Raw genomic sequence first — 27293 nt, 5'->3', positions numbered from 1 at the left:
GAGCTGGAGAATTTACTTACAGGTAACTTGCTGCATTGTTGGCATGTTAGTGCTGGGCCTGGCAGGAGTCCTTAGATCCTTACCATACGGGCCTTTCCACAGGACTGCTTGAGCATCCTCTTGACATGGCAGCTGGCTTCTACAGCATGAACAAACCAAGAGGCTACAATGCTTCCTCAGAAGCCACATGTTGTTGCCTCTACAGTATTCTATTGATCACTCAGGCCAGCCTTGTACTGTAAGAAAGGATTGTACAATGATTGGAGTATCAGGAGATTAGGACCACTGAAGACCATCTTGGAGACTGGCTACCATATCAGTCATTATACCCACCCAAAAGCTCCTGTATCTAGCTGGAAGATATAGCTTATCCCAATTTGATGGTGGCAATGTAGAGTTTTCATAGTTAAATCTTGGACTTTGAATTGATATGAACCTGGGTTTAAATCCTGACCCTGTCCTTTGGGAAATGTAACCTTCCTGAGCCTGTTTTCTTGTTGGCAAAACCCAGATAAGAATGCCTATATCATAGGGTTGCTGTAAGAATTAATTAAATCAATGCATTTGACATAGGGTAAGCACTCAATAAATGATAAATTCTATAATTATTACTTCTCTTAGAAATTAAGGAAATTAAAGGTTATAGTTACCTAGTTATTCCAAAACACTAGGAAGAGTTACATGAAGGAAAGGAAAAAAATGAAAAAATATTGGCTGCTTATCAAAAATAAGGGCTTTGGCCTTGGCCAGGAGCCTGCCTTAACTGTCAGAGAAGGTGGTTGTATGTGACGTCTCCTGATTCCTACCAAAACTCACATGGCCAAGAGAGCCTGCAAAGAGTTCCTGTTCAGATTGACCATTTCTCTCTGTCTTACTATGTCCAAGGCTGGTCTCAGGCTGTGGGAGGATACTCTATCAACCCAAGTCAGGTTGAAAAGTCTCAGCTAGAAGGTTAACAACTCAGGAGCAGCCCTCTACACAAGAGGGACCAGAGTTGGTGGCTAAATGCCTGAGCTGCTCTATCCCACAATGGATAATTTTCAGTTGTGTTTTACACAGTGGCCCAGAAGGGTCCAGCAGGACTGAGCCCTAAGGAGTCAGTGTGTTTCTTTGCAACCCTTTATTGGCTTTCTCTATTTGCTCTCTCACTTTTCCCACTCCCTCAATATGCTTCCTGGGATCCACGTCTAAATAATCTTCTTACACCAAATTATTATCAGGATCTGTGTTTGTGGCAACCCACACTAAAACACAGGCTGGCCTCAAAAATGCAATGTTTTAGACACATATGAGTGCCCTGAGTGAAAGGTGACTCTCTCCAGAGAAGGAAGTAAAGAAAGGAGAGGGGTGCAATTTATCCCAAACCAAGAACCCAGGTTAGAAATAAAGTTGAGAAATAGTCACTCAAGGATGCCCGACCTCTCCACAGTATCACACCCATAGGGTTCAAAAGTATTTGTTCTGGAAATTTCTCAGCCAATGTTCCAAAGCCCTTGGCAAAAACACCTTGCTCAAGGTAGAAGTCACATGAAATAGCAGAGTAATTGCTTTTTCTATGAGAAGCAAGCCACAAGCCACAGCAGAGAGGCCACCATCCCAAACACAATAATTTGGCAATACAGAGGGCTTTCTTTGAAAGGACTGTACAAATACATTTCTCTCACTGGGAACTTCAATAGAAGATAATTATTCTTTTCTGCCCCATAATATATATTAAAAATGTTCACATGTGGCTTTCCAGGGAATTCTGCCAAATATTTTCAGGCACCACATCCAACTTTACTAATTTTATATGGCCTGCTTAGTCTATTATGGAATACCCTTTCATGCAGTATGAATTTGCTAAAGAGGCTAAAATATATTCCCTTATATTAAACACCTAGTTTTTTAAAAGTTTTCAAGACTGGGAACTTACGTTCCTTGTACTTATCTCACGATGAGATAACCACAGAAAATAAATTAAGGCCCTTCTGAAAAATTGTATGTTTTTCTAGACTTTTACTACCATCAAGAAACAAAATAAAATAAGACTATCACCTTCAGGAAATGCAATGCACGCTGACAAGAAGGTTGTTTTCAGATAAACAGTGTATTTCATTACCACCAGGGCATGCAATATCTCAACCACTACGCTTCACAGCCTTTTTCTGTTTTTATGAGTTCATGCCAACAACAAGCAATGAGCACAAAGGCTGTGCGAAATGCCGCATTTGTTGGAGTGTTTGTGTTGGCTTCCTTCAAATCGGCTGATTTCCAAATCTCCTTCTCCACCCCACCTTAGTTATATTTATACTGTTGTGCAGAACAAACTTGGATCCATATTTAAATATGAAATGCTTTGTGGCCATTCGTGCAAATCTCTTTATCGGGGTCTCGCACATTAACGCCCTTCACAATTGACCCACAGGCCAATTGTTTAACATAACGTTTCCACAGGGCTGCTTCCACGGAGACACAGCCTTGTTTTTACTTTTCTTAGCTTTCCTGGACAATCAAAAGGAAGTGGAACAGAGCCGGCTTGCTGAAAGCTGGAGCTGCCCCAGTGTCTCCTCCTACCTTCTGTCTCGGGTTTTGTTTTTCTGCTTCTTTTTCTTTTTCCCATCATTTTTCATGGTAAAGAAGCCGGAGCCAGACTATGTAGCTAGAGTCTCTCAGTCCTTGTGTCTGCTGCTTTCTCCCTCCCTGCTCAAAGTTAATGTGAAGGCTGACTATCACCAGTCTCAGGAAACTAAATTGTGCCACCTCAATTTTAGCAAAATTGGGTCCTCTGTTGATTCGCAAAGTGTTAAAGTAATACAAAGGGGTGTGTGTATATATGTTGGAGGTGGGAAGTGGGGAGACAGAGCTCTCAATGGGAACTCTCAGCTTAGGAAATGTAAAATTCTTCATTCCTCTTTAACTTAGGGGTTGCTTTAACCTAGAGAAGTCACACTACTTTCCCCCTTTTCCATTTGTTTTCTTTAGAAGAGAAGGGATGCAATGTGTGCAAACTGAAATGGAAAGACTTATGATACCCAAAGCACTTTTTTTAAAAGAACGTTCCCACAGGTGCTATGGTCAGTAATTTAGTCTCTAAATTGCAGCTTTCTCTTCTGTAAGCTGGAGATTGATTTATATTTATGGAGTGCTTACTGTAACTACTAGATACACTAGGCATACATATAACAGTAATGTGCCATCACATATGATGATTGTGAAGACTTTTAATAAGCTATCTCACATACAGCATAGAGCACAGAGCAGTAGTGAGTGAGTATGCAGAAATGTCAATCATCACTCATAATTATCAGCATGAATCATAGTGAGACTTAAGAGATTTAAGGACTGAGACTTCATGTCTCTATTATAGCTAATAAAGTGATTGAGAGCCCAAGTTTTGGAGCCTAGTACACTCTCACTCCAATCTCCATTCCATTTCCACAGATGTAACTTTTAGTAAGTTATTTAAGCTCTTTAAGCCTCAGTGTCCTCATCCGTAAAATGGAGTTAATAAAGCATTCGCCTCAAAGTGGAGTTAATAAAGCATTCACCTCAAAGCATTGCTATGAGGGTTGTGCTTATATATGTGTACTTAGCACAGTGTTTTACATATCAATATATGCTGTACAGATCACTATATGGTATTATTAATTATTAATGTTACTTGCTTATTTAATGTATTTTTATTATAAAGACATAAAATTGGCCCAAAGCATAAATGTATACCTACTCCTTCACATACCTTAAAGATACAAATTATTTTCATAATCAGTTGGTTTGATAATAAACATATTCTTCAGTCCTTGGAAATCTTTCAACCAAAGTGTCACCAAGTTATATAGGAATTGAACATGAAGAGAGCCAATCAAGCAGAGAAACTAAGCCTGGGAGAATATTGCATCGTGCGTTAATCAAGGACAGCAATCCTTGCGGTTTTAACAAACAGCCCCACATCATAGTGGCTTAACACAAAGTAGAGTGACTTACTGCCCATGTTATAGTTCAATGCACGTTTGCAGGAAGGACCTGCCTCCACTCATGCAGGTACCTGAGATCACCTGTCCATTGGCTATACTGCCTTTTAGGGCCTCCAAATCCCAAGCTGAATTATTCCCATCCATCCAGTAGAAAAGGAAAAAAGAATGTGGAAGGATCATGCAGAATGTTTCAGGGGTCAGTCCTGGATGTAAAATATGTGACATTGGCTAGAATGCTGTTACACATTGCCACCTATTTCAAGGGATGCTGAGGTTTGGAGTCTTCTTGGGTCCCCAGAGATCTGAGTATCACCTAGCACTGTTTCTGCTTCAGGTGAGTAGAAGGAGCTCACTTTACATCTATCAACCTGATTTAAATAACTAAACAAACAGCTACAAGCTTCAGTGAAAATGCCTTACCCAGACTGAATATTTCATCCTTGCAAAAGGTGCTCCCATAATATATGGTCCAACCTAGAACAGTTTTAAGAGAGAAACAAGGTGTTAAGAGTGGTAATAAATCTAAATGATATTTTGAAATTTTAAACAATTAATTAATGTATTGATTTTTATTTGTTAGTGGAACTATAAAATATTTCTGGTCAAAACTATTTTTGAAAAATAATATTTTTTAATCAACATAGAATATATCCACCTATATTAAAATTACTTTAAGTACAATGTTCATTATATGAACATTAAAAAAAACATAAGCAAAACAGTTTTTCTTGGTATATATTTATATATATTAATTGGGGTTTTTTTAGCCACATGGGTCTCATACCACATTACTGGTATTTTAATATGTCTTCAATATTATTTTATTATTTTTCTTATTTTTATAAAATACCTGAGATCTTTTCAAAATCACATGATTAAAGTATGTGAATTTCTCTATTTTTTTAAAGAAAAAGTATCCCTTGACGTTGGCTGTGATACCTACCAAGTTCACAGTAAGTTTTGCTAAATGAATATTGTACAAGTCTGCCCAACCTTGTATAACAAAATACCACAGATTGGGTATTGTTTCTTATAATTCTAGAGACAAGATCAAGGTGCTAGTGGATTCAGTTTCTCATGAAGGCTCTCTTTCTGGTTTATAGACAGCCGCTTCTTGCTGTGTCTAAAGGGAGAGAGGAAGTGAAAGCTTCCTTGCTTTGGGTCAGAGCTCCACTCTTTTGACCTCATTTAGCTTTCATTACCTCCGAAAAGTTCTGTCTCTAAATAGAGTGACACTGTGGGGTAGAGCTTCAAAATATAAATCTGGGGAACACACAACTCAATCCATAGCAATGCTATTATTCTTTACTAAAATATAAAAATGTTTCAGCCCCAAAATACTTTTTCATGTTCTGACTTTTTGCCTGTCCGCAGAGTGCTTATATTGGGCAAATATTTTACAAGCAAAACTTATCAAAAAATTATTTATGATACTTTTGAATGTTTCGCTAAACATAAACGTCACAGAATCACAGACCTTCTCAATTTTATTTTATTTCAGTATATGGAAGGCAATTTTATTCAGTTAAAAATAGGAGCTCTATCAACAGTTTCTTACCACAAGTTGAGTTTTTCCATAGCATAATTATAGACTTTCAAATGGAAATTGTGCATGCCATTTGAGTTTTCACTGTTTAATATGTATAGTGTGTAGACATAAATTTGAATATCTTCCTGTCTGAAGCTTTGTTGTCAACAATCGCAGGTCCCTAAAAGTTTCAACTGCTGACTTCTTGACACTTCATCCATTGAATACTTTGATTTAAATATTCCCAACTGATTTTGAGCAAGAAACTCGTTTATAAAAATATAGTTTATCTTTGTCAGAATGAACTTCTAAAACCTTTACTTAACTTCCATGAACTAGGTGAGAAAAAAACCATTCAATCCATTAATGGAGCCACCTTAACTAATCTCTTTGAAGCATGCCTTGCGAGCATCATACAGCCTGCCTCGGGACCACGGCATAACTGGCTGGAAACTGAAGGTCCAATAGGGCCAGAGCCTTGAGTTCCTCTCCCACCCCCATATCCAGAAAAAGTTACCCAACAGTAGCTACTCCTGCCTGACTATACTATGCATGCTGCCCTTGAAAGGGCTATGTTGATTTTGATGCATCTGGAAAGAGTTAGGAAGAGAAAAATGGGTCATCTCTGTTTCTTTTCAGATCTGGCCACTTGTTGAAATGAAAACTCTGTTTATTCCATGTGCATCTCACTCACTTTTAGGCAAGGTCATGAGAGACGTGTAAGCACAATGCAGAGGTCTTCCAAGTCTATCCCAGATTATTTTAACACAAATACTGATAATAATTTTTCACTTAAGGGAAAATATCTTGGACAAATGCTAATCTGGATAGATAACAGGACAAAAGATGTAGACCTGAATGTCCCAGACAAACTAGTACATCCAGTTGATATGTTCACTCTACCTTTGTGCCCCTTCCCAGTTAATGCCTTAGAGGTTTCCCCATGAAAGTCAAGTAGTGTGTGTATCTATCATCCAGGTATTCCAAATGGGGTCTTTTTTGCACACAGCATCTGCTATGTCCTGATGAAAACTCAGTTGCTTCACAAGGGCCTTTGCTAATCATTCTCTGTCCTCTTCCTGTGATCTTTTAGATTCCAAGTGGATAGCAGAGGACATTGCTCAAACTGGACAAACTGGCTAAAATTACCCAGAGCCCTCTACTGTGGAAAAAGGGTGAAAAATTCACTTTTGATACTCAAAAAGCAAGGGGGCACTGGATGCGATGGCAAGAGTGTGGGTGGGGGCCATGGGGGCCCTGAGTGTAGTATCTCAGTTTATGCTGCTTTAATCCCCAACTATATTCCTAGTGCACTTTGGGATTCCACTGGCAAAGCCACCATTGATCTGTACACCAAATCTCAGCTTTAAAGACAAGGAGATACACTCCCTGTATGTAATCCCCAAAGCTCAAAACAGCTAGTTTTAGAACAAATTAATAAAATTCAGCTTTCCACCCCAGATGGCAAACCCCACTATTATTTATTTCAAGAGTTAGTTGAGACTGAAAAGATAAACAGGCTGAAGAAAGAGAAATAAAGCAAACAGGCAGTTTTGTTATAGTTTACATTTGCAATTCTATCCCTGAAATATCTCTTCTAGCAGCTTTCCAAGATAGATTATTGTCTGCACTTAATTAAGACATTTCTTTTTTTAAAAGCTGTCACCAGGAAACTAAGACATTACACCAAATCATTCATTTACCTATTCATTCACTCTCAAATGTTCGTTCGACACACATTTGTCAAACACCTTTGGAGACAAATGCTACCTCAGGTTCCATAAAGCCACAGTATTTCCCAGAAGAAAAAAAAATCTGTTAAGGTTGGGGGGTGTTCCTTAGATACAGCCGTGGGGATATTCACAATATTTAACAATCATTGCAGCATGGGCTCCAGTCAATCAGAATGACAGTCCTGTCACACAACCAATAAGGAAGGATAAAGCTTATGGATACAATGTGGCCACTGAAAAGACCCTGGAGCAAACCTAATTGCTGAGAATGGTAAAGACAGATCTTAGTGACTAATGCTTCTAAATGCTGTGAAAGCAAAAGTAGGTTGAGCCTTAGTGTAAAAGTTATCCTGCCTTATTTTCAGAAAAACTGTCTAGAACAGACCCATCTCCCTTCATTTCCTTGTGTCAATTCGAGGTGAAAACTTGAGAAGTTAGTGGATGCCACTTATATATAAACATGGTATGTGTCCCTTCCTTTTATAATCTCTAATTCTCACGACTTTGTCAGTAAATATTACTTTACCCGCCAAGGAGATGAGAAAGTAGCCCTAAGAGTTTCTGTGTTTTGCTGAGGTCTCACATCTAGATAATGATGGTGGGTTTCAAAACCAGATCTACCTACCTCACTCAGAACATCTCCCCCTTCATTCTAATTTCCTTTTGGGATCTAATTTCTCCCACATTTAGCTCACTCTTAGGAGGAGTATGAAACTGGTCAGCCCGCCCCTACTCAAGGAGTAAACCTATGATCCAAGCAAGGTTTGATGAATTGCAAAAATGGCCACCATTCTTCTCCACCACAACCCCACATCTATTCCACTTTGCAATATGAATCTGGCAGCTCCTCTCATCAAGAGGTGGGGTTCCCACTCTTTAAATCTGGGCTGGCCTTGTATTTTGCTTTTGCCGAAAGAATATAGCAGAAGTAACATTGTGAAGGTTCTGAGCATGGGCCTCATGAGACCTTGCACACTTCTACACCTCTCTTGGATCCCTGCCCACTTGTTGTGTGAACAAGCCCTTGCTCACCTCATGGAAGCTGAGAGACCACATGGAGCAAAAACAAACCATCCAGATGGGCCATTTTAGACGGACCAGCCGTCACTGACCTGGCAGGGGATGGTAGATGCATGAGTGAGCCTGGTTTGGTCTGGCCCAGAACTGTAGAAAACTTCAGCTAAGTCCAGCCCAAATTTTCAACCTACAAAACGATGAGCTATGAAAAGGTAGTGGTATTAAGCCACAAAGTTTTTTTTTACATAGCAATATTTAACCAAAAGTTAAGAATAGAAAATACTTATGATAAATCTCAGAGGCAGCCCATGACAAGATTTTTAAGTACCTCTTCTTTCCTGGATTTCTGGATCTTCCCTAATTCTTGCCCTCTCTGAGCCTGGTTCTCTAACAGCATCTTTCATACCATGAGCCACCTGTGTCCTCACAACAAATTCCTTTGTCTTGAGTTTGTCAGAATTTCTGTCAACCCAAAAAACTCTAACTAATCTTAAAGACTTTGGTGTAAACTCTACATTTTGCTGCTGAAAAACTGACTAGACAACCTCACATAGAGAACAGGATCACCATCATCAAACAAGGCCATCACCCTAGTCATGACATAAACCAATCCAGTATTAATAAAGTAAGACTAGCTGCTATGAAAAGCAATCCCTAAAGCTCAGGGGCTTAACATGATAATGCTTTAATTACCATGCCTGTCACTGGCTAGTAATGGACTTTTCTGGTGGAGTAGGCTTCCATGTGATCATCCAGGGTCTTGGGCACCTTCCGATTGTGAGTCTGTCCTCTCCTAGGTCTTAAGGGCCCTCATGATTCAGCCAGATGGGAAAGGAGATGGCACATGAGAGGGTTTTATAAGCCAGTCCTAGAAGTACCACCCATCACTTTTGCACACCTTGCATTGCACAGACCTCAGGCACATTACCACATCAAGCTATCAGAGAAATATTGTTGTCTAGTAATATAAACCCAAGGATGAAGTAAGAGCAAAAATAGGGTCAGATCTTTCCCACAGAGTCTTAACTGATTTTATTATACAGAATCATATTATTGCGATTAACCTTTTCTCCTCCTTCAAAAATCACTCCATTTTACAAAGTAACCAATAAATGAACACATTTTGTCAACTGTGGGATAAAATAGAATGGAAAATGCTTTCTCTGCATTAGAATACCCAGAAACTGAAATTCTTACATTCACTGCAACTCGCTAAAGGGAAAGCTCTGTTAGAGACAGGAAACCAGGCTCAGAGGACACCATTGTCCTGCCACAATATTCTTTACTATTTTCATTCCTTCCACAAAATAAGCCTGAGATTTGGGGGCAGGGATTCTACAAGTAATCATTTGCTTTCCTTTGTCTGACGAATAGCAACTACAGCAGTTTATTAACCACTAGATTACTCTTAAAATTTTGGCGTATCTTCAGAATCACACAGACACAGTTAGGGAAAAAAATATTTCTTTCCTTCTCCCCTCCCCAGTGGATTTCTTTTCCCCTTCCAATTTCATAAGAAAGTACCCAGGAAAAATATACTTATAACAGTATCAAATTAATGGATGGATTGAGCTTACATTTTTCTTTTCCCATGATGCATTCTAAATACCAAAAAAAGACTAGACAGACAGTGGGACCCATCCATCCACATTCCAAGACATGCTCCAGTTACCCAATCATTACAGAGCACTGCCAGGAGGCAGAGGCTATGATTTGACTAGAATTCAGCTATTTTCAATATATTCTAGTTACTTAGTTGATACTGAAGCCTATGATCAAACATTAAATAGCCAATGAGCTTTTCTAAAGAAACTGCACAGTGGCATCTGATGTGCTGTAAGTTGTACCAATTTGCACCACAGAGCGTGCCTCTGAACAGGTGAGATTACAAAACAAAGCCTTGGAATTCATATGCCTTCATTCACTGTTTTCACATTTCTCTGTTCCAAAATGTTTGGCTAGTGTTTCTTCCTCCCTCCACCCTCAGCTCTTTCTTAAGGACAGAGAAAAAAAAATCTAATTCTCATGAAATGATTGGTTTTTAAAGTATGCTAAGTATTTGGAGATTTATTAGAAACAGTTTTAGTTCCTCATTACTCCAGAGCAAATTATTACTGATTTACAACAGACAGCTCATCTGATATCCTTCAGGCAGTCATAAAAAATAGTCTGAATATTAAAAATGGTTGATGTCTTTCTGGCAAAAGCAGCTAAACTCAGCCAATGACAGCCCCTTCCAACTTAATGAAAAATAGCCCATTCTCACTGTGTGTTCTGTTCCCTTTTGTATAAGTATTCCAAAGAACCTGAATTCATATGCATTTATTTTCATATTAAGCTCATTTATCAGAAAGACCTCTTCTAGATACCCCATTCACACCAGAGTGATTTTCAAAGTCAGAAAGAACATTTACTAGGATCACCATGTACTTAAAGCTGGGCATGTTTATTATAGAGCACTTAGAGTAAGGATTTTATTACCATTAAGCAACCCCACTGACAACAGGTCAAAGTTTTGCTGTGAACATGCTATCTAAGAGTATCAGCTCCTTAAAAAACTGCCAGGTTTATGTCCTGACTCCATCCCTGGACCAACTCTCCTACCTTAGCAAGCCTCAGTCTTCTCCCCTGCAAAATGGAGCTATCAAGAGCATCCATTTCAATGGTCATTGTGAGATTTAGGTGAGGGTTTTAATTTTATCACAGCACTGGACATATAGAAGATTCTCTATTAATATAAGCTACTGGCACACAACCAAGACTACTAATAGATGACTAGTAGCAGATTTGCCCACTACCTGCCCGCTAAGAGGATTATACTTTGCCAGCTTAGTTTCTTCTTCTCCTCTGGTTCCCCCAGAAGGGTCTGGACTAACCAGACTAGACCTTTGGGGCTTATGTATTGCAGAATAAACATAAATAAAGCAGAGGGAAAAACACAAAAAGAAGGGTACAGGCAAAGACAGATTTAGGAACTTTAAATAAGAGGTCCTGAGGAGAAGGGAGCTGGTCTGGAATGTGAGGAAATTTGTTGAAGTTTGTGGAAAGGAAAAAGGAGATTTGAAGTTATGTTCTCCTACTATTTTGTTGTTGTTGTTGTTGTTCTTCATGGAATTCAAGAAATGTTAAGTAAAGAACTGGATTATTTCCAGTTTTTTTGTTTTTTCAGCTTTATTGAGGTCCAACTGACAAATAAAAATTGTATACACGTACAGTGTATGACCTGATGTTTTGATATATGTATGCATTGTGAAATGATCACCACAAGCAAGCTAATTAACACATCCATCACTTCACATAGTTACCTTTGTTTGTGTGTGTGGTGGGAACAGTCAAGGTCTACTCTCTTAGTAAATTTCATGTATACAATATTGTATTGTTAACCATACTCACCATGCTTTACATTAGAGCCACAGAACTCATTCATTCTGCACAATTGAAACTGCACCTTTTAACCAGCAGCTCCTGATTCCCCACCCCCGCATCTTACCCCCACTGGAAACCACCATTCGACTCCGCTTCTATGACTTCAACTGTTTTCTATTAGATATACAGTCAGCCCTCCATACCCATGAGTTCCACATCCATGGATTCAACCAACCAAAAATTGAAAATATTTGGAAAAAAGGATGGCTGTATCAGTACTATGTTCAGACTTTTTTGTCTTGTATTAGTCCCTGAACAATACAGTAAAACAACTACTTACATAACATTTATATTCTATTAATTATTATAAGAAATCTAGTGATTACTTAAGGTATACGAGAGGATGTATAGGTTATGTGCAAATACTATACCATTTTTATATAAAGGACTTGAGCATCCATGGATTTTGGCATTTGCAGGACATTTTGGAATCAATCTTCCATTGATACTGAGGGACAATTATCTAAGTGAGATCACAGAGCATTTGTCTTTCTGTGCCTAATTTATTTACCTTAGCATAATGTCCTCCAGGTTCATCCATGTTGTGACAAATGACAAATCTCCTTTTTTAAAGACTGAGTACTATATATACACACAATGGAATGTTATTATAAATATCACATTTTCTTTATCCATTCATCTGTTGATGGACACTTAGGTGGATTCCATGTCTTGGCTGTTGTAAATAACCAAATTTCTTTTAGACACTGGAGTGTGTATGTTTGTGTGAGTGTGCATGCCCATGTATGCATATGCATGTGTGTGCATGTGCACGTGTGTGTGTGTGTGTGTGAGAGAGACTATCATCCTTATTGGACTGAACCAATTGGATTACGGAATTATGCATTATCACTACACTTCTACTGTTACTACTCTTACTTACAGTTATCAAATGTTCTGGTTTAAACTGGCTGCCCTGCCCTTCATCATGAGCAGCATCTACTTTCATTTTCAAAAATATCCCAATTTGTGCAAATGAATTTTATGGTCACTCTCCTACTGTTGCTCCCGTCACTGCTGCTGTTACTGCTATGTTTTCATCCAAGAGAAATAATCAATGCAAATATTTAAATTTTACATCATTCTATGTACATTTGGAAAAATATTTCCCGTAGATCTTAGTAGCAAATACATTAATTCCTCAGCCAATTAAAGAACTTTTTAGCAACTTGCTCCATAAACACCAGCTTCTGGGTGAAAGTAAGATTTTTACCATCTGACCCTAACTTATTCAATAAACTCATCATAAACCCAAATAATATCTTCAAATCGTCTTTCCACTAAAGTGTGCTCTCCTCTTTAGATTTCCAGCATTAAGGACAAGGTAACAGACAAAGGGCAGGTTCAAGGGCAAGGGCAAGTAAGGCTATATCAGGTTTCTATTGTGTGCACTTTTTTCCTAAGAAGAGAGAAATCTAATTTAATATGACAAAACCATTATCACTTCCAGATCCTCAGATACAGCAAGCATTTTAGGAGCAGGAGCAGATATCTTTTCTAAGTTTAATCATCATCAACCTCATATTATTCACTTTAGTGCCTTATTCCTTAAGTATTCTTCAAAAATTATAATAGGCATATACTGGTCAGACTATTCCACTAAGGAAAAAAGGAAAAATAATATTTTAAGTCAGAAATAGCCCGGGCATGGTGGCTCACCAGCACTTTGTAATCCCAGCACTTTGGGAGGCCAAGGCTGGCAGATCACCTAAGGTCAGGTGTTCGAGATCAGTCTGCCCAACATGGTGAAATCCTGTCTCTACTAAAAATACAAAAATTAGCCAGGTGTGGTGGTGAGCACCTGCAGTCCCAACTATTCGGAACGCTGAGGCAGGGGAATCGCTTGAACCCAGGAGGCAGAGGTTTGCAGTGAACCGAGATCGCCACTGCACTCCAGCCTGTGCAACAAGTGTGAAACTCCGTCAAAAAAAAAAGAGGAAGGAAGGAAGGAAGGAAGGAAGGAAGGAAGGAAGGAAGGAAGGAAGGAAGGAAGGAAGGAAGGAAGGAAAGGATGAGAGAGAAGTTCTTGTGAACTTGATGTCAAAGATGTTAGTTTTTGCTTCCCAAAAAGATAACCTTTGAAAAAATTCAAATGGCTATATTTATCTTTTGTATTGAGCATCTTAAGATGCCAGTTAAAGATTGTTTATTTTCGGGCCCTTGAATTTAATGATTTTACGAAAATATATGTGAAGCACATGAAGATGGCATTACAGAATTTAATTTTAAAGGTGAGAGAGAGGAAGAAAACACTATGAAACTCTGAAAGCAATTATAGTAAAATATTTATTTTTCTATACTTGGGAATTATTACAAGGACTTTCTGCAAAAATATTTCTTACAAAGGAAATGATTTAGGATATAATATGGACATGTTTCCAGCCAAATGGGCATGTTTCTATCTTCAAGGAGAGGGAAATGAAATATGGAAACAAAAAAAATTCTACTTTTGCTAAATAAGTTACTACCAAAGGTCAGGTCCATGGCAATGCATTTTGGCAGTTTTTTCTACTTCTCAGAGTCTCCTTCATTTTCTAGGGATATCTGAACCACATATCTCTCTCCATCTCTCTCTCTCAGCCCCTCTTTATTTAAGTTTCCAGAATGTTTCCTTGGTTAAGTCCTCTAACACCACTCAATAATGTGTTCAGTACCTTGGGAATATCTGTGGTCATGTAATTCCATAATCATATTCCTAGATGATATGTCACAATTTGTTTACATTGGACTTAGAACTCAGCATGAGCTCACAAAGATGTCCATGAGAGGGGTCAATGATGACTTCATTATCTTGGGATGAACTCACCAGTTTTCAATGTCAGCACAGCCTGTCCCATTTCAATGACAAACAGAACCTTAAGGTATAAAGAAATCCTAAGAAATCAGGCACCTCTAAAATGTGAAAATAACTCATTGCATGAATGAGTATGGAGCAGGGAACTGGAAATGCTTCTTTGGCTGGCATTACCATGGAAAAACAAGAATCAAGACACCACTTTCTTCAAGTTACAATGAATTCCAGGGCAACACAACAGAATGAAAGCAATGTGTGCAAAGCTGTGTGAAGGAGACTGATGAAAAGTTTCAACTTCTGATGTACATAATCTATCAAATATGATCAGATCTATTAAATACACAAATCTATCTGTATACATGTGTCCAGTTCTATGACCACTTTTATCATTACCTAAACTATACCTGACTTCTCTCTTCTTACATCATTTCCAGGTAAGTTTTGTTATTTTGTTGTCAGAGGCGATTACTATATTTTTTACTATGTGATTACTTTGTTTTCTGCTATTTTTAATTTTAGACTTGTCATGACAATATTTGGAGGATGATTCTACTTTGCTAAGCTGCATTTTTCATTGCAAAATTTTTCTCTCTGTAATTTGTCTTCCAAAAGCTTTAAAATCATTCTTAGGCTATTGTAATAAAATCACATCATTTGCTTGACATTCTCTGACATTATTGTATTTCCTCCCATTTATCTAAGAAGGACAACTGGGACACCCATGCCAAATCAAGCAAATATTGCAGAATCAAACTCTTAAGAACATCGTTCTGGAAAAGTATCTAGTAGCCTTCAGGCTACCTGTCAAAGGGAAATAACTAAACATTTGGTTCAGTTCTCTTTTGTGCTCCCTAAAAGCTCACCTGGCAAGATAAATATTATGGAAGGAAGATGGGGGAAAAGGGTAGGCAATAGAAAAACATTATCTAAGAGAAAGAGTACTAAGGCCATGTCAGAATATGGCAGCCTCAGATGGGAATTAGCATAAAATTCTAGCCTTGGGTTGGGGAGAGAAAAATAAAGTTTCAATAAGAAAAAAAATTGTTGTCAAAAGAAAAAAATGTGGTACCACAGGGAGTGGGGCATTAGGAAAATTGCTTGAGGGTGTAACCACAAATGGCAGATGGACAAAGTTAGGTGGAGCCCAGAAATAAAGTGAAGCCTTTATTAGCAAACTTGCTGATATATAGATCTCATTGTTATGTAAGACCCAAGGAATTTCTCCCATGCTCCACACCCTTCTTAACAATCAACCTGGTACCTGGTTAAGATGTAGGTCTTTTCAGGTTCTTTGAACTTACTATCGTGCCCATCGTAGACACAGCTGTGTTGGAAGCTTAGCCAATAACTCCTTGCTCCTGACACCCTCCCTACAGTGGAAATTAAAACAGAATAATAAATATTCTTTTCAGTCATTATGTTGATGGGGAAACCCGGCACTGCACGATGAAACTTTGCTGAGACTCCCAAACATGGGTCAGATGTAGAACCAACACCCTGTCCTCAATGAACTTTCTCTAAATGAAGCTTCTTCATTTAGAGAAATGGAAGTGGAACTCTGAAGCTAAATCGGAGGACTCCAGGCAAATGAAGTGACTGAAAGTAAACATGTTCCTACCTCATGGAGCTTTTAGGAAATCAGCAAGTCTTACGGTTTACCATTTGCTACTTTCCGTAATAACCCATGCAGCTGTTCTGTGATTTAAAATGTGTCATTTATGGAAAATCAAAAGGCAACTATTACAAAAATCCAAATTGCTTGTAGAACCAGGAAAATTATTCCATTCAATTATCTCTGTAATATAATAGAAACATATTTGGAAACAAAAAGAAGTAGAATCTGAATATCTTTGGGATCTGCGTAGCTGGCCTCAATTTGAGTTAAAATACCACCACATGCATTGTATTAAGACTGTCTGTTTCTTTGGAGTCTGGGGGTTTATTTTTGTTTTTTGTTTTTTAGTTTAAGGAGAATACTGTGAGGTTAGAGTAGTGCTATGTTCTCCTCCTTGTCTATGTCCCAAGGCTCCAGGAGGGCGGAGTCACATGGATTATAAAAAATACAAATCAAAGGCCTTGACTTTCCCAAGAAAATTCCAAAATGTAGCATTGCAATAGATATTTGTTCAGCAAAGAATAAGCAACAGAATTTCACAGAGGCACTTAGAACTTCAGAGAAAACAGGCAGGCGTGGCCCACAGCAGAGCAGTGAGGTAGTATAGAGCAGATCTTCTTCCTTCTGCTCTTTCTTTCAGCTTCCATTCCTAGAAAAGAATTGGCACTCACTGTTCTCCTTCAAAGATTTTAGGCAAGAATGGCTCATTGCCCTTGAGCTACACAGAAATGTGTAGGTGGGTGTATTGGGTGGGTTCCCTGGAAGCACAACCTCAGCTGGGGATTCTCGTGCAAAAGATACACGGAGGAAGAGCTCGAAGGAGTAACTTGCAATGAAGCAAGGTGAGCAAGCTGGAGCAGGAGAAAAGGTCAGGCAAAGGTATGCTTTCAGAAGTGTAGCCTCGGCCTCATACACAGGGAGTTCCAGAGAGTGAATGGTACCATGCAGTTGGCCCACCTTCTTTGAGGAGGGAGCTGCTGATAGCCTTCAGTAGACAGCACTTGCACTAGCCAAGGGATGAGTGCACCAGCCCAGTGGAGGGGATCTAAGTAGAGCACCTACAGCATCTGCTATAGTGGGTATGTGTACCCATTGTAGAAACATGGAACATCTTCCAAAACAATTAATTTTGCTCAATATTTGAGAAGTCATGGTTTGTTGATTTTTTTTGTATTGGCAAAAACTTGTTCTTTGTATTAGGGCAAAATGATATATTTTTAAAGATAAAACAAGTTTTCCAGTACCAAATCAATCATGTCACATCTTTCATCAAAATTTTCCAAAGTTTCTTCTCCTAGACATATTTCTGATCTCACCAAAGTTTCACAGTGCAGTACCCAATTTCCATATCAAAATTATTACCAAAAGAATATTTATTCTCTTTTAATTTCTACTGCAGGGAGGGTGTCAGGACCTGGGAGTAATTGACTAAGCTTCCAACACAGCTATCCAGTATCTCCTTGGGGAAATGCCCATGGAATTTAAGTGGAGCCCACTTCACCAGTTCCAAGGATGACCATATGACCTGTCAATCAAAGTTGACATTCCTTTGCCTTCAATGATTGGTTCAGATGAAGGAACATGATCCAAGCAGAGCCAATGATAATTCTCCCTGGGATTTTTATGCAGATGTTACAAAAAAATTTACCTTTTTTTTTTAGCCTTAATTCTCCCTGGGATTTTTATGCAGATGTTACAAAAAAAAGTTACTTTTTTTTTTTTTTGGAGGGATTGCCAGATATAAGCCTAGACTTCTAGTTGTGATATTTGTGTAAGAATGCAGCTGATCCAGAAGAATCAGTGTTAAGTTTAGAAACAACTCGATATAGCTATCTTTGAAGTCAGACACAATCCTGGACTTCCTAGGTGCCTATAAATGACTTTGCAATTACTTTCAGCTGAAAGAATACAGATCACTAGAGTTACTCATCAGCTGCAGGATAAAATCTAAACTCCTTTGTTAAAATAATATGGCCCTTTATTGACCCACAAGAATCCTGCACCTATCAATTCTTCCCATCCTAATTCATATCCTAAAAATACTGAAAAGCTCAGCATTCTTCAGTCTCACACGGTATCATTTCATGCCACAAGGCCTTTGAGATAGATCTCCCCGTTGTCCAGAATGTCCATCCCCTATTTTATCCATCCTTCAGACCTCTGCTAGATTACTCCCTCTTCTATGCAATCTTTTCTGAAGGTCTCAGCCTCCTTCAAGGCTCTTTTGCCCCATGCTCCCTCCCCTTGTTGGGTTTTATGGCAATGACTTGTCTGACCCTATTGTCTCCTCATCAGACTCTACATGACTTCTAGGAGGGACATGCTTTTCCTTTTTGTATCCTCTGCCTGAAGCAATATGCCACGTCCTCAGCAGGCGCTCAATAAATGTTTGAGAAACGAAGAAACAAAAGGACAGAGGGAAGGAGAGAAGAAAAGAAACAAGATTACAGACAATTCTAAAATACTCTTGGGCTCCAAGAAATGCATCTTCACAGAAGGAACTTCACATACTTATACTGAGCAATGAGAGAGAGATTTTAAGGTAGGGGTTTCTCTTTTTCCCCTCACACATCACATCCTTTAAATACTGGTTTTTTCTATTTATAAATTAGACTATACCTCCCTACAAAATGCTTTTATATTAATTTTTATTTCTACTACATAAAAAAGCCTATGAGGCCAGAACCTAAAGCTTGATATCACTCTCCCAAAAGCTCAGAATACATTGCATTCCACTGACGTTAACAAAATTGGCCAACATAAAGGAGAGTCATAAAGTACTTAGCTTGGACTCAAGTTCCTCACAGTCTGGCCTGGTACTAAAATTCTCTCATCTTTAGGGTTTTGTCTATGAAATGAAGAATGACATGACTTTCCTGTAATGTTGTTATGAAGGACTCGATGAGATGGTGACACATAGTAAGAACTTAATATTGTCATTATCTTCACTAGCATCTGTATATGTTGTTGGATGTTAGCTGGTGCATCCATCCCTGCATCCCCTACTTGCAGTGTCAATTCCAAGTCCTGCTCTTCTCCTTTCCTATCCTTCTACATAAACCAGTCTTACAACCCACCTCCTTGAGGCACCTTCATGACAATCAGCACAGCTTCAAATAAATCTCTTTTTCAACCATTAGAAATCTGAAAAAATAAGAGGACTTTGAGTTTTCGGTGCTCTGTCAATGGCAAAAAGGTAGGATATTTTAGTCATGCATTGGAAGTTAAAAGATTGCCTCCCATCTACACATGGTTATGTTCTTTTCTCAGGTCCTGCCTGCTAATGTTCCATGTGATTTTCACCACTGATATCTAATGCAATATGTTGGATCCTCTTTTATCCAAAAGCCAGTCCACCAAGAATTCAAAAACTAAATTTTCCCCCATGGCCTCTAATCATTAAAATGATTCCCACAGGTTTATAAAGGCCTTGGGAAAGGTCAGAAAACTTAGTTTTCTAACATCACCTCAGTATATTCTAAGCCTTTAGCCTGGGAAAACCAGATACGGTAACAGGATGAGTCCTGGTTAACTGAATAGTTAACAATTTACCATCATGTCCCCTGTTCCTTAACTATTCTTAAATGGGATTTTCCTGTAAATCCTTACCTTTTCCCCAGGTTTAGTGAGAAAGTTATGGTGCTCAAGTCATTGTGTGACAAATCCCTTCCGTTCACACTGGCAATGTTAATTATCTGCCAGGTTTCTGTAATCCTTCTCCACACTCCTGGGAGAGAGGAATTGCAAAGTGACAAGTGACTATGAGGTGTGTCCCACACTAACCTCAGGAGAAAGGGGCCCCTTTTCACTCACATCGCTTCCTCTCACCCTTGGGGTAACAGGAGTGTCAGGGAGCTGTGGAAGAAATAGTCCAGACCCGAAAAGTTCAAGTCAAGGCCCACTGGGAGGAATTTGCTGAAGTCTTCCAACCCTTCTTGCTGTTGCTGAATTACTTTTCCCTGGAAATTATTGCATACCAAATTGAACATTCATATAGAAATGCCTTGTGCAATCCAAAGACTCTAAGTGAGACTTTGTAATCCTATGGATTGCTTTTGGGAGAGCAAAATGCTTGACTTATAAGTCAATTGGGTGGTCCTTCCAGCTCTGATCTGTGAACTTCTATTGGTTCTAAGACAATATTCACTGAGTTGACTCTCAAATTCCAAATAGCTGCTTTGTCCCCAAATACTACCAAATGGAAAGTAATAAAAAATATTTACAAACTATATTACTTCGGAATGCTTCTATTTGTACTACAAGATGCTGATAATTAAAATCATAATGATCACTTATTTTGCCTATTTATTGAATATTTATTATATGCTAGTCATTTTATGGAGAACTCTATAGGCATTTTCTCCTTTTTTTTCCCTGAAATATTATTTCACATGAAAACCTAAATGACCTTTGAAAAACACAATGCTGATGATGTCAACCCCTTCTAATATCTTTCACAGGCTCCCATTATTATTCATACACTTAAATTTGAAGCCGAGCATCATGGTGCCAGCTACTGGGGAGGCTGAGATGGGAGGATCACCTAAGTCCAGGAGTTTGAGGCTGCAGTGCTTTATAATCACACCTATGAAGAGCCACTGCACTCCAGCCTGGGCAACATAGAGAGACCCCTGTCTCTAAAAATAAATAAGCCAATTTAAAAAATATTAATAATAACAATAATAGAGCTAACACTTGGTGAGTACCTACCTACTATTTCTACCAGACACTATGCTACAAGATTAACATGTGTTAACTCATTTAATCCTTATTAAAATTATATAAGTTAAATACTATAATTATTGAATCCCCATTTTATGATGAAGAAGCCAAGACTGAGAAGTTTAGCAATTTGCCTAAGGATGCATAATGCAAATAATAGTAAACCACTCACTTGACTCCAGAAAATCCGGGTCCAGAGTCATCATTCTTAACCACAAGGCTTTACGGTGAATCTCTGAATATAAATGCCTATGATATGGCCTGTAAGAGTGACTATATAGTTCCTAATCCAAATCAGAACACTTTCTGAGAATAAAAGGGGGTGCTACGAATAATTACAGCAGATCACACAGGTAGACCAGAAATCTCTCAGGCAAAGCAGGACTTATAGTTGCCCTACCTAGAAGGTTCGACTGCTCTGGCTATCTGCCTGCTAGCCCCACCAAATACAGTTCTCCATTTGTTCTCTGGGCACCTCTTTCTGTCTCTTCAATGTGCCATATTGCCTTTGGATTCATTACTATTTCTGCACAAAATGAAATGCTCTCCTCATCTACTCTCTTCCCTCTCCTCCGCCATTTAGAATGTATTCATCCCACAGCCTCCCAGATCATGGTGGTCCCCTGAACTAAGTTAGGAAAACTTTTATATACTCTATGAGACAGCATTGCTGTGATTTTAGTTATTATTCTCTGAACATCCTGGTATGCGCCACATGGACAGTGTCTAGATCTATGTCCCCTCCCCTGATTACCTTTATACCTGGCATAGATTAAGTGCTTAACAAGTACTTGCCAAAAAATAAACAAATAAATAAAAGAGGAAGAGAAAGAGGAAAGAACATAAATGGCAAGACACTGATTTTTGTTCAGATAATATAGATATGAATTTATTCATTAATTTATGCAACAAATATATATCAAGTACCTTTTCTATTCCAGGTACCATTTTAGGCATTAAGAATATAGCTGGAAATAAAATGGGAAAGATTTCCGAGAGTGTCCATTCTGGATAACAATCATTAATCCATTAACAAATGAGCAAGATAGTTACAGATAATTCATAAAGCAACAAAAAGTAAAAGAGAATGATATGGTAGGTATGGCTTAATTGGGAGATATTTTTAAATTTGGTAGCTGCTGTGGTCTGTATGTCCTTCCAAATTCATGTGTTGAAACTTAATCTCCATTGTAGTGGTTCTAAGAGATGGAGCCGGCTGGGCACTGTGGCTCATGCTTATGATCCCAGCACTTTGGGAGGCTGAACCAGGCAGATGACCTGAGGTCAAGAGTTCGAGACCAACCTGGCTAACATGGTGAACCTCCTTCTCTACTAAAAATACAAAAATTAGCCAAGCATGGTGGCTTATACCTGTAATCCCAGTTACTTGGAGGCTGAGGCAGGAGAATCACTTGAACCCAGGAGGCGGAGGTTGCAGTAAGCCGTAATCATGCCACTGCACTCCAGCCTGGGCAACAGAGTGAGATTCAATCTCAAAAAAAAAAAAAAAAAAGATGGAGCCTCTTGGGAAGTGATTAAGTAATAAGAGCTCTACACTCATAGATGAATTAATGCCATACTAAATGGCTGGAGGAAACTCACATAGGCCCCTCCCATTTGCCTTTCTGTCCTTGTGCCATGTGAGCACACAGCATTCCTCCACCGTGGAGGATGCAGCAACAAGGTGCTGTCTTGGAAGCAGACAGCAGCCCTCACCAGACACCAGATATGTCAGTGCCTTGATCTTGGACTTCCCTGCCTTCAGAATTGTGTAGAAATACATTTTTGTTCTTTGTAAATTACCTGGCTTCAGGTATTTTGTTATAACAGCACAAACCAACTAAGATGGTAGCCAAGAAGAATTCTCTAGGTAGGTGACATTTGTAATAAATCTGATGACCAAAAGCCATGAGAAGTCCTGCCAAAGAACACCAAACAAAGAGAAAGCTGGTGCAGGCTGAAATAGATAAAGACCAGCTTGGCTAGAGAACAGATCAGGAAGAATGGTTGAGAGGAGTTGGGAAAATGAGCCACTTCATATGGGACTCTTAAGTGATGGCAAGTTCAGATTTTATTCATGGGCAGTGCAGAGCTTTGGGTTTTAAACAACAGTGTAAATTGATTTCAGTAACTTTTTCTTTCTTTTTTTTTTTTTTTAAAGACCACTCTGGTAACTGAATTGAAAATCGGCTAAAGGAGGACAAGAGCAGGAGGTAGGAAATAATTGCAATAATCCAGGCAAGAGATGGCAGTGAATAAAGAGGTATGTCATGGAGGGGCTTCTCCAAGTTTAATGTGCACAAGAATCACTGGGAAGCTTGCTAAAGAGCAGATTGTAATTCTGCAAGTCAGGGACGGGGCCTGAAATTCTGAATGTCTAACAAATTTTCAGGTGATGCTAATATTGCTGATTTGATGACCACAGTTGAGAAGGAAGGCTTCTTGAACTTGCTGACAGGTTGCATTTGGAAGGCATGAAAAGAAAAGAATCAAGTGTTGTCCCTGGGTTTTTTTTTTTTTTTTAATTTGAAAAACTACATAGATAGTTGCAGCATTTATTGAGATGAAGGTTCATCACATCCCTGCTTTCCAAGTTACCCCACTGCGGCCTGGTGAGGCTAGAAAACTTTTTAGGAAGACTGAATAAACACTGGCTTTGGAAAAATTGGCCAAACTTGGGATGATGACAGTGGAGCACGTTTCTGGCCTTAGTAGAAAAATGACACTCGAGCCAGGAAGATTCCAAGCTCTTAGCAGTAAAATGACCCGTTTTCTGATGAGCGTGCATGCATTGCCAAGTACTTGGCTTAAATGAGTGGTTTATAGATCATTCTTTTCCCAAAGACATCAGGTGCCCTCAAAGCCTGCTAAAAAACAGTTAGGTCATAGCACAGCTGAAATAAATGGGACAAAGAAAATTATTCTTATACTTCTGCACACACTGTCCAGCGATTTTTCACGTGTCCCTAATGAGCCCACAGTCTTCATATTCTTAGTAGAACTTGTTCAACCCTGTCATCAACAATTTTTCATCTTTAGACTTTATTGTGCTTTTTAGAAAATGAAGGCCGGGTGCAGTGGCTCATGCCTGTAATTCCAGCACTTTGGGAGGCTGAAGCGGGTAAATCACCTGAGGTGAGGAATTCGAGACCAGCCCGGACAACATGATGAAATCCCATCTCTACTAAAAATACAAAAATTAGCCAGGCATGGTGGCGGACAGCTGTAATCTCAGCTATTTGGGAGGCTGAGGCAAGAAAATCGCTTGAGCCTGGGAGGCAGAGATTGCAGTGAGCCGAGATCTCACCACTACACTCCAGCCTGGGCGACAGAGCAAAACTCCGTCAAAAAAAAAAAGAGGTTCATGTGACTGTAATTGCAGGCAATTTGCACAGTCCTGCTTTTCTTCAGAATGAATATGAAGTGGAACTAGCTGAAAACGCTCCCCTACATACCCTGGTGATGGAGGTTAAAACTACAGATGAGGGTTCTGGTATTTATGGTCATATTACTTACCATATTGTAAATGACTTTGGCAAAGACAGATTTTACATAAATGAGAGAGGACAGATATTTACTTTGGAAAAACTTGATCGAGAAACCCCAGCAGAGAAAGTGATCTCAGTTGGTTTAATGGCTAAGGATGCTGGAGGAAAAGTTGCTTTCCGCACCGTTAGTGTCATCCTCACAGATGACAATGATAATGCACCACAATTTCAAGTGACCAAATATGAAGGGAATATCAGATCCAGTGATGCTACAGGGACTTTAGTCATTAAAGTTCTTGCAAGTGATGCTGATGAGGGCTCCAATGCCTATGTCACCTATGCCATTGAAGCACATTCTGAAAATGTAAAAGAAAATTTACACCAAAAACAGAAAAGCAGACAGCCAAATCATGAGTGAACTCCTATTCTCAATTGCTAATAAGAGAATAAAATACCTAGGAATATAATTTACAGGGGATGTGAAGGACCTCTTCAAGGAGAGCTACAAACCACTGCTCAAGGAAATAAGAGAGGACACAAACAAATGGAAACACATTCCATGCTTATGGATAAGAAGAATCAATGTTGTGAAAATGGCCATACTGCCCAAAGTAATTTATATATCCAATGCTATCCCCATCAAGCTACCACTAACTTTCTTCACAGAATTGGAAAAAACTACTTTAAACTTCATATGGAACCAAAAAAGAGCCCACATAGTCAAGACAATCCTGGGCAAGAAGAACAAAGCTGGAGGCATCATGCTATCTGACTTCAAACTATACTACAAGTCTCCAGTAACCAAAACAGCATAGTACTGGTACCAAAACAGATATATAGACCAATGGAATAGAATGGAGGCCTCAGAAATAACACCACACATCTACCGCCATCTGATCTTTGACAAACCTGACACACACAAGCAATGGGGAAAAGATTCCCTATTTAATAAATGATGTTGGGAAAACTGGCTAGCCATATGCAGAAAACTGAAACTGAACCCCTTCTTGATACCTTATACAAAAATCAACTCAAGATGGATTAAAGACTTAAACATAATACCTAGGACCATAAAAATCCTAGAAGAAAACCTGGGCAATACCATTCAGGACATAGGCATGGGCAAAGACTTCATGCCTAAAACATCAAAAGCAATGGCAACAAAAGCCCAAAATTGAAAAATGGGATCTAATTAAACTAAAAAGCTTCTGCACAGCAAAATAAACTATCATCAGAGTGAAGAGGCAACCTACAGAACGGGAGAAAATTTTTGCAATCTATCCATCTGACAAAGAACTAATATCCAGAATCTACAAAGAACTTAAACAAATTTACAAGAAAAAAGCAAACAACCCCATCAAAAAATGGGCAAAGGATATAAACAGACATTTCTCAAAAGAAGACATTTATGCAGCCAACAGACATATGAAAAAATCCTTATCATCACTGGTCATTAGAGAAATGCAAATTAAAACCACAATGAGATACCATCTCATACCAGTTAGAATGGCGATCATTACAAAGTCAGGAAACAACAAATGCTGGAGAGGTTGTGGAAAAAATAGGAACGCTTTTACACTGTTGGTGGGAGTGTAAATTAGCTCAACCATTTTGGAAGACAGTGTGTGGTGATTCCTCAAGGATCTAGAACTAGAAATACCATCTGACCCAGCGATCCCATTACTGGGCGTGTGCCCAAAGGATTATAAATCATTCTACTAAAAAGACACATGCAAATGTATGTTTATTGCAGCACTGTTCACAACAGCAAAGACTTGGAACCAACCCAAATGCCCATCAATGATAGACTGGATAAAGAAAATGTGGTATATATATATGCCATGGAATACTATGCAGCTATAAAAAAGAATGAGTTCATGTCCTTTGCAGGGACATGGATGCAGCTGGAAACCATCATTCTCAGCAAACCATCACAAGATCAGAAAACTAAACACCCCATGTTCTCACTCATAAGTGGGAACTGAACAACGAGAACACATGGACACAGGGAGGGGAACATCACACACCAGGGCCTGTAAATGGTGCCGGTCAAGGGAAGGGATAACATTAGCAGAAATACCTAATATAGGTGATGGGTTGATGGGTGCAGCAAACCACCATGACACGTGTATACCTATGTAACAAAACTGCACGTTCTGCACATGTAACCCAGACCTTGAAGTGTAATAAAATAAAAACATAATGAAGACTGGTAACTGAATAGTGCTGAGCAACAGTGAAGTGCACTCACAAATGAAGCGTTATGCTGTTTACAAATCTGAAAGCTGCCTTAGCATTCTCTGACTTGCTCAGAGATGCTGTACAAAGTTGATTGACAATCATTTGGCTTTCAATACACTTCATAAATTGAATCTGACTTTATACGTTGTGGAACTTCCCTGGTTGCTCCTCAGAAATGGAAAAACATGGCAGGTCCAAGAAGCCTTACACTATTCGGGTTCTCTTTGTGTCCCTTTTGCTATGTTTCTCCCACCTTTCAGGGGCTATTTATCTGCTACCTGCTGCACAGCTCACAACTAGGGTGGAACACACATACACAACTGCCTGAGTTTAAGACTGCCTCAAAGCACCATTTTCAATAGGCCAGAGTTTTTTCTGATTTTGAGGATCACTTTAAGCCTGAAAATATGAGTTTCTGTCTCAAAGGAAAATTTTTAAAGGCTTATAAAAATTATCATAAGACTCTTCAGACATCAGCTAGGTCTTCCCAAAGAACGTTGAGTAAATGAATCGGAAATACATGGATTTAAGTTCCCCCTAAATTAAACATGGGTTTCACAGAAGGGCGTGCGGGCAGGGGTCAATATGGGAAAGAATATGACAAAATGATTGTGAATCCTTGATAAATCAAAACTATTTGAAAAAATTCATTTTTAGAAAGAATAAAAATGCTGCTTATATTTCCAGTTCATCCTGGTTTGAGATGTTAAGTTTGCTTCGGTTTAAAGAGCTGTTCTCTGATCTTGATCTTCAATGATGACCTGATAGATCAG

At 38.9% G+C, this 27293-nt stretch overlaps 1 long non-coding RNA gene across 1 annotated transcript in view; it reads right to left on the bottom strand.

Moving 5' to 3' along the window:
• Positions 1-27293, bottom strand: part of LOC126929053 (uncharacterized) — a 36895-nt gene that overhangs the window by 1362 nt on the left and 8240 nt on the right. The window contains exons 2-3 of the long non-coding RNA XR_007717047.1: positions 4377-4430; positions 84-236 (exon numbers count right to left, since the gene is read on the bottom strand). This is a non-coding gene — a long non-coding RNA (uncharacterized LOC126929053). The remainder of the gene's footprint in view (positions 1-83; positions 237-4376; positions 4431-27293) is intronic.

The sequence above is a fragment of the Macaca thibetana genome, chromosome 10 (genome assembly GCF_024542745.1).
Source record: "Macaca thibetana thibetana isolate TM-01 chromosome 10, ASM2454274v1, whole genome shotgun sequence".
In the NCBI taxonomy this organism is placed as follows: domain Eukaryota; kingdom Metazoa; phylum Chordata; class Mammalia; order Primates; family Cercopithecidae; genus Macaca; species Macaca thibetana.
Note: the sequence above shows the minus strand (reverse complement) of the source record. Positions and strands in the feature narration are given on the sequence as shown.